Genomic DNA, 9,145 nt, shown 5'->3' with positions numbered 1-9,145 from the left:
AACAATTGCCTTGAGGTTATGTAGGCTATAGTGAAACCAGACACAGTCTAACCTGTGTCACATTTGGTGAGCTGTTCCTTACGATAATCCTGTTGCATTGGTGAAAGAATTTTACAAATATTTTCCTGGTGTTTTATAACCAACATTATTTAATGAAAGGATGACTCTGCCTACACTTAAAACAGTAATAAACATAAGCATTACCTTTATTCAAACAGACAGTTTTGGCTGCAGTATTCATTGTATTGCTTTTTATTCTGTGAATGAAATCCTAAAATGTTTCAGCTTCCACAAAATGCCAGGATTTTTTGTTCTGCTCTAACTGTGATCTGGTGTCATCAAAACCAAAGTTTCAAGATAGATGTCACTGTGTCTTTCACACTTAATGAGTCTGCTGTAAAATCAAAATATTTTAAGACCCTCAAAGAACAGTTTCTTTAAACAAAAAACGGTAAAGAATAATTAAATAAGGGAAATTTGCTTGATATCCTTTTTTTATTATCCTTGCTTTTCCCTACTCAATCTGCATAGCACCAGTCTCAGACCCTTCTAGACTCCTTCTGAAGTCTTTTTGCTACTTTTTCTCCATGGTAAAATGTAATTTCATGAGTGTCAAGGTCTTGTGACTGTAACTGACTCTCCTGTCTCCAACATCCTCTGCCTTGAGTATGCTCGGTAAGTCCCTCAGGGAAGGAAATCTGTCCCTTTCTCCTCCCTCTTTTTAGCTCCTTTTTAGCTGTTTCATTAAGATAAACATAATTATAAATGCATAATAAAGTAAATCAGCTGGTACTATCACAAAACCAAAACTCTAGAAGATACATTTCTTTGTTGGTTAGCAGCCATAAAAGAAAGCAGGATGCAGTCAGTATCTGGGCAGCCTTTGAGCACGTGGTGCATGTTCTTAGCACTGTGTGTGCCAATACAGATTGAATAAGGAGGGATCTTTGGAAGCATCTTGTCTTTCAGAAGTGCTCTGAGCTTCTCTTGCACTCTGGGCTGTCTTCTGGGTGTCAGTGCAACCTGATTTACTCAGAACACTAGTGAGACATGCTAAAAGAATTCAGTTTCCATGCACAAGGCATATTTTAGAGGCATTATTTTCAAACCTCCACAGCTCAGCCAAATCAAAACCAGTTTTTCCTGGAACACTCAAATGCACTGTTCTGAATAAGGTATAAGTATCTGCCAATTTCTAATTTTCTAGGTTCAGCTGATTCATCAGTACAGTTTTTCAGCGAGTAGTCATAAGGCAATTTATAACAGAAGTCAATTTCAGTCTACTTATATTCCAGAGAACTAAATTAATACAAACACTGCAGAAAAAAATAAACAAACTGCAGGTTTAGGCTAGGCTTGAAAGATTTTAATCATCGAGGCAAAAATTTTAGGGAAGTCTTAATGGAGAGGGGAAAAATATTTTTGAGAGCACGATTTAGGAACCTAATATAAGAATATCATCAGTATCCAACATTAATTAGTTTGAAAACCAGTTACTTCAGTCAAACTATTTTTCTGGCACGCTAAAATGTATTGAAATGTTGATAACAAAATTTGAAATGGTTTTCTGACTAAAGAGTTTACAAAGGATTAATTGTGGTAATTCTACAAATACAAAACAATTGTTTAAGCATTTCAATTCACAAACCTAAACTTGTTCATTATAAACATTATTCCATGTTGGTACATCAGTGATATATATGTCTGCCTAACAGTATATATGATAATATATAGGACTGACTGACAAAATGGAAAAAAAATCTTACTTCTTGACAAAAATTCCTACACATAGGAATAGTAAAGTAGAGAAAAATTGTACTTGGATTTGCTCCTGGATATATTCTGTCTCAACTTCCTTTCCTCTAGAAAATCAGGATAGAAAGCAAAGTAAATGTTCATGGGTTGGTCTTGGGTAGCTGCTAGACCAAACCCAGACAAACTTTTAACCTTCACAACCAAGATGAGATAGAAAATAAGATGGGAAAGCTAATAGGTTGATATGGACATCACTTACCAGTTGTCATCACACATTTGACTTGGGTAAAATTAATTTACTTTATTGACAAATAAAATCAATTTGGATTATAAGAATCAAAGACAAATATACATTTATGTTTGGAAGATGGGAAAGTTATTTTCTGAAAACACACATGAAATTAGATTCTATTTGTCCTGAATGAAAATCTTAGCTATGTATTTGATAACATCAGTAATCTCCTAGCTTGAAAAGCATATTTTTTTGCTTCAAAGTGTTCTGGAGATGCTTGTATGCTCCCCCTTTAGAAGCTGTCTTTGAAAAGAGCCATTCATTGGTCACCTTGGAAAATTTCTGAAAGTTTAAGGAAGGTACCCTTTTTCAAGAGTATTTTTACCAGGGAAATTGCAAGCACTTCAAGAACATGTGTGAGTATATTTTGGGCAGAAAAATAGCCATCCCATAAATCCCTCTGAGATAAGGAGAAAAAGAAGCAGGTCTATCTCCATATACAGGAAACACAAACCACCATCTCATTCTTCTTGAGATGGCAGTGAAGTAGAAACAACCTCACAGAATGACAATTGAATTATATCCATTGGATGCAAATGACTCATTGGTGTCAGAACGATCTAAGAATGTTTCAAGGAGCCTAAGGATGTGTGTGTGTACAGGATGGACCTTTCTCTTCTTGCTCTGCATGTAATCACAAGCCTTATGTATGTTCTGTCTGGAAATAGAAATTTCTTCCTTCTGGTTGCTGTAAAAACGATGTTGGAACTCTGCTCTCCCCTGAGATTCAGGAAATGGTAATAAACCTTTTCTGCTTGCTCTGAGGGACTCATATTTGAAGCAAGAGACAAGAGAGCTTTGAAAGCTGTTCCCAACTCACTGCTATTGGTCTCTGGCCTGGTACCAATGAAGGCCGTCTTTCTGTGACTGGATCAACTATCTTGGCATGGATTTTTGCCTTTGTGCCAGGTGGGAGTCACATTTCACTATGCCTTGCACTTCATCTACACACTGGCAGAAGCCAGATTTCCCTGCAGGCTGCTTAACCACCTTGGCATGGCTTTTGTCCAAATGCTGGCTGGGAGCTGGTTCCTCTGTGGCCTTCTCAATTCTCTTGGCATGAGACAATTGCTCAGACACCAACTGAGAGCTCAGTTCCTGCAGCCTGCTGTTTCCATCTGCTGGTTCTGAGTGGCAACAAAAAGAGAGGGGCTATCCTTCAAACCACCTCGGATTTTTTTTCTTTGGAATTTTCTGAGAGGAAATAAAACCAGCCCTCAGAGATAAAGAAACATTAGGTTAAACATTCTGTGAAACCTCTGTTCCAAAAAGAAATTGGAAGTTCAGCCCCTGTGTGTCTCAGTCAGTTCCACCTGGGCAATCAAGCTACATCTGGCTGTAATTAATCTGAAAAAAAAAAAAATGAAGGGTTGCCCTGTGGGATGCATCCACTTAGAAAATCCACAGTGATTTCTGTATGATATGCCTCTTACTTACAGATGTGTTCTAGGCTCTTGATCTTCAATCCTGATCTCAGAATCTCTTTCCTTAATGTTTTTTTGCAATTGCTGACTGGTTTGCTTGACTTCTACTAATTTCCTTATTCTTCAGTTCAATAGCATTCTTAGATTCTGGACTATGTTGGAGACATATTTTTCCAGACTAGTAGAAAAAATATTTCCTTTTTTGGTTCACTATAAATAGGTCTGTCTAGTTTTTATTCAGCTTTAAGTGCTGAGTACAAATGCTCTGTCTTAAGCTACATTCCCATGAAAGGATATTGTCTGGATACATAGAAATCTGGACATCACTTCCTGACAAATGTTGTTTAATTTAGATTCTGTGTGAAGATCTCTCTCTATCTGCATGGAGATCAAAAATATTTATCTCTTACAAACTGGAACAAGGCTGAGAGAATTCACTGTTTTTGAAGCTTAATGCACCAATGTGTCTGCAGTTTTACTAAATCCAAATGATGAAGAATCCTGAATCAGACATGAGAAATCGTGATACTTCTTCTAAAAACTTATGACTACTAAGTGTTTATAAAAGCTGCATATCTCAAATGTCCTTGGCATTTGGGAGGTGGGGATGTGGTGGGGGAGGAAGAAAAGTAAAGGGATTGCTGATTACTGGGAAAAAGCTTTACAACCTCCTTACTGGAAATCTTAGTAGGCAGATTGGAACATTACTACCACTCTCATACACCACCTAATAATACCCCATAAATGTGTTCAAATTTTTCTTACTTCTGTACTCTATTTTGACTTTGAGTAAGCGTTTTGAAAATGTCTGAAGAGTAAAAGGAAGACACTAGACAATTCTAAAAATATTATATTCCCTTGATTAACTTGTTAGGTCACATAATCTTTGCCCATTTCTTGGCTTGTTTGATAGGAAGACACTGGTCTGCCTATTGCACATTTTATAATTAAATAATAACTTTTTTCTAATAACTTTGAATGCATAAGAGCTACATATGGAAAGATAGTCACTTCCAAATGTACTTAGAGTCTCTTGGCCCACAAGCCCAAAAGGTGAGTTCCTGACCTGACTTCATTTGAAGTCTTTAAATTTTTCCAGATTTCTTACAACAACCAGTCTGTTTAAGTACAAGGGCAGGGGCCACTCTAGTTTCCTTCTGGACACAGTTGGAGACCCTGATAAAGCTGAGATAGTTTGACAGCAAAAGTCTTCTCCAAAAGAAACCAAGACCCCACAATAAATGGAAGAGAAAATAAACCCAAAATCCAATTAGAATAAAAGTCCTTCCCCAGGCTGTATTATTTTTACTGAACACCTCTTACAGGGCTACTTGAACAAAATACATAATTTTATTTTTGCTTTTGCAGTGATGCTTTGCCACTATTTCCTTCCAGTTCCCTACATGTCAGCCTCTACAGAATGCAGGTTTATTAAAATGGCTACAGAGACAGGTCAAAACAGCTTGCTTTTGTGTTAATGGGTTCCTTCCACACATATTTTCACAGGTTTTCTAAAATGCTAAATTGTATCATAATTCTGTTGAATTCTGAAGTCATTCTGTTTTGAAGTGTAAAGATTTGTGTAAATGCACTGTAAAAACTGGCAAGAGTAGTACTTTGAAGGAAAAATAGAAGATATTATTCTAAAATCACATTTTTAAAACATTCAACCAGGTTCTGACTTTTGGGATAGGTATTTTCTGAAATATATATTCATCATTTAAATAAATTATATAGTGTATACAGGAAAGAGTACACTGAAAATACAATAGAAATAGCATAGTTTGACTGTCATTAGAGATCATTAATTCTGAAGGCACTTGAGTGTCATGCTAGTACCGGTATGCTTTGCTATGTATAAATATAAGTAAGGGAACATTTGTAATTTTTTTTTTTTTTTTAATCCATAATAAACAGAAACAAAGGAGAAAAACAGCAGATACTTTTGGTTAACATACAGAGACTTCCTCCATGTGCTTGGAAAGAGCATCTTTCCAAGTTGTGAACTCCTAGAGATCACAGCCCCTAAGAAGGAGCAGGCTGGACCCCTCTCCCCGCTGAGAGGGCACTAATCTGTGATGTCTGGAGGAGCCTGGACAGAGGAACAGGACACCAGAACAGGAACACTGCCAAAACATGCTAAGTCTTGGACATTGCCAAAGACAAAAACATCCAGCTCCCTACAAAAGTCTGCACTAGAGACAACTGAACAATTACTCAAACAACCCTCGACGTCACAGCCACTGCCAAACTACCTGTGGCAGGCAGCCTTCCTCCACCTTACTTTAGTAAGTATTTGTATAATTCTTAGTGGTAATCATGCCAGGATTAGTCCCTCAATATTTTAACTAGAAGAAACTCATTTCTTTCATTCTCTCATGTCTTGTTAAAATATTAACTTTTGGGGATTTAGGGAACCTCTCACAGATAATTTCCATAATACCTAGTGCTGGGATGGACCACATTAAAACTAATTTCTCTTTATGCTGCTATAAATCAACTTGCAAATGCAATTTAATGTTAAATTTTTAACCTTTTTAAAATACTCATGAGCCAATCATTTTAAATTAGCCAGCAGCACTTAAACAATCATTCTTCTTTCATTTATTACATTTTCCAATACAACAATACCTAAGGAGAAAAGAAGCACTATATTTATAGGTATACAAAAAGGGGTGTAATAGGAACCATTGAAATGTCTCATTCCAGCATCAGTGTTTTACAAAGTATTAAAAGTTATTGTTGTTTTTATTGCAAATAAATATAAAATTGTAGAAATCTTAAAAATGGTGTTTATAAAAGAAGATGGATCACACATAGGTTTTTATTTCCATTGTTTTTTTCATACCTTTCTACAAAACTATGAGAAGAACTACATATATACTATGGGAAAACAAATATATCACTGTTTTCTAGGGAAACATCTGTCCCCTTTAACATGTCTATTGCTTTTTAACAATCCAATCTTATGTTTATAGTGTTTTACTTAATAGAGAGCAATTAATGTATTTAGAACTTTTTACATGTTATTGATTTTTAAAATATTTATTTACTACTTTTCTTACTGAGTATAAAATTTTAAAGAAAGTTCATCTGCCATAAATCTCTATTCTACTTTATAGGAGAAGAAAAAAGTAATTGGAATTATAAAAAACCTCTTGAGTTTGAATAGAAAAGCCCCCCCATCTGTGGAATAGCTGTGCCAAAGCAATTTTTTTTGTGAGTAAAATGTTTAAAATCCCAGTAGGCCTCAAGCTCTTAAATGAAATTTAAGTTTCACAAAGACCTTTCCATGTTCTCAGGTGGGGGTGATTTCCAAATATATATATAGCTACTGTCAGATTAAGTTCTTAATGACTGAATTTTTCAGAAAGACTGCTAGGAATATCTTCAATGACATTCAGCAAATGCTTGTTAAGGAGATCCTTCAGATTCAGATCTAGCTATAAACTTTTTATACATGATCCTCAGTGCCCTAGGGGGATTCTTTGTGAGGTCAGAGTCTTAGCCAAAGTTATTTGAATACTTTCAAATTATATGTATTAAGTAGTAACTTGAAAACTTGACTACTTAAAGTAAGTGCTGTCAATTTTTATCTTAAATAATGGCCTATGATGTTCACATAGTTATTTTGCAACCAGTATTACATTAAAGCTGTGAAGTGTTCTTCACAAAGTCACATTTCATTCTAATTTGAGGCTCCTACTGTGTGCAGAATTGTTTGTTCACACTCTATTTATTTCCATAGTAGTTGTAATAAACTAATTTCACTATCAGAACAGTCCAAGGTATCCAGTGATATGCCCTTTGGAATACAATTTTCCAGTCATAAGAGGAAAGACCTGATTTTTTAAAAGAAATAATTAAATCTAGATCAAGTTTAGACCTAGTCGCTCACAAGTTAGGAATAGCATTTTCAATTTGATTAACAAATTTTCAGAAGTTATCTACCTGTCTGCTAATACATTTATTATGTTTGCACGTACATTTTTATTCTGAAAAGATGTGCATATTTCAGTATATTTTCACTGGTATGACCAGTTTACTAAAGATGATCACAGAAGATATTTTAGTGATGTACAGAGTTGGCTCAGTCATTAAAGAGGACCTACAAGAAAGATGGAGAGAGACTTTTGACAAAGGAATGTAGTAGTAGGACAAGGGGTAATGGTTACAAACTGAAAGAGAGTAGGTTTAGATTTTATATATTGGGTAGAAATTCTTTATGGTGAGGGTGGCAAACACTGAAACAAAAAAGCTGCCCAGAAAAGCTGGGGATGCCCCATCCCTGGAAGTGTTCAAGGCCAAGCAGGATGGGGTTCTGAACAATCTCTTCTAATGAGAGGTATCTCTGTCCATGGGAGGAGGGTCAGAACTAGAAGATTTGGAGGGTGCTTTCCTACCCAAACCATTCTGTAATTCTATTCTATGATTCTGTGATTTATATATACTTATATATATATATATACTTATATATGTGATTTTATATACTTAACCAGTTGAGAAACAAAATAATAAAGCTACTTATTTTGTCTTGTATATGCAATGAAACCTACAAAAAGAAATAACCCTTCCTATTCATGAAGTTCTTTTGCACTTCTGATTTAATTTTATGACTTTCAGTTTATGTTTACTCTCAGATTATTGTACTGTTCTCTGTCAAAAGACTTGACTGACTGATCTTACTTTATTTCAGTCCCATAAATTGACTCAGTACTGTGCTTGTTTCATTCAGTAATCCACGTCAAATTCTTGGTTGAGAAAGTTCTTAGCCTCAATTTCTGTTTCTCTGTGCTGATTAGAATCTGGGTTTATTTTATGCAAGCTCATATACCATAGCAGACAGACAGTCAAGTCCACTTCCCGATCTGGAATCTCCTCCATGCCTGGAGACTGACAGAAGCTGTTGATGAACACATTAAAGAATTTTATTTCCTTTAGAGCTCCTCGTTCAAAGTATTGTCTTGTACATCAGGGTTAAGCATAAACCCAAAATATTTCTTCTAGCAAACCTTACTAATATAATAATAAAAAAAAGGCTGTTGAGCTCCTGCATTATAAAGGCAGGCATTCTAAATAATACAGTAGAAAGATATCTAATATTTGTAATGATATGTCTGCGTCAACTTTTAAATTTTTATCTACTGAATATATTTTGAGCTCTGAAGTACATGTTTGTCTTAATTTTGTCTTTTGAACACCTCTCAAGAAAATGTACAGAAGATATATCATGGCACAGAGACCTTGAATTTCAACAGAAGAGCACTTTTAACATAGTTGATGGTGATGTCTAAGAACTAAAAAAAGGAGTTATGTAACTGACAGGAAATTTAGGGAACAAGAACAAGGAAAGCACTGTGAATGTTCTTTAGGAAAATGAAACTGAAGTGTCATATCCTTTCATTTAGTAAAGTTTTATTCTATTAAATTTAATTATTTTTTCTTCAAGTTTTGATGAAAATGAGTTTGCTAAGAAACTCTTTCTGATTTCAGGTGTAAATATGGAGTTACTAATTTACACTGATGACAGCTCCTTTAGTTCATGGACTGAAATAAAAACAGTTATGGAGTAATTTTAATGTTTTTTGATTATTAAAATAAGGAAACATATTGTTACAAAAGAGACAAAACACAGCTGTCATCTTCTAGTGTCAAGTCAATATCTGTACTAAGT

Source organism: Cyanistes caeruleus, chromosome 4 (genome assembly GCF_971803275.1).
Source record: "Cyanistes caeruleus chromosome 4, bCyaCae1.hap1.1, whole genome shotgun sequence".
In the NCBI taxonomy this organism is placed as follows: domain Eukaryota; kingdom Metazoa; phylum Chordata; class Aves; order Passeriformes; family Paridae; genus Cyanistes; species Cyanistes caeruleus.
This window is presented reverse-complemented; position numbering follows the sequence as displayed.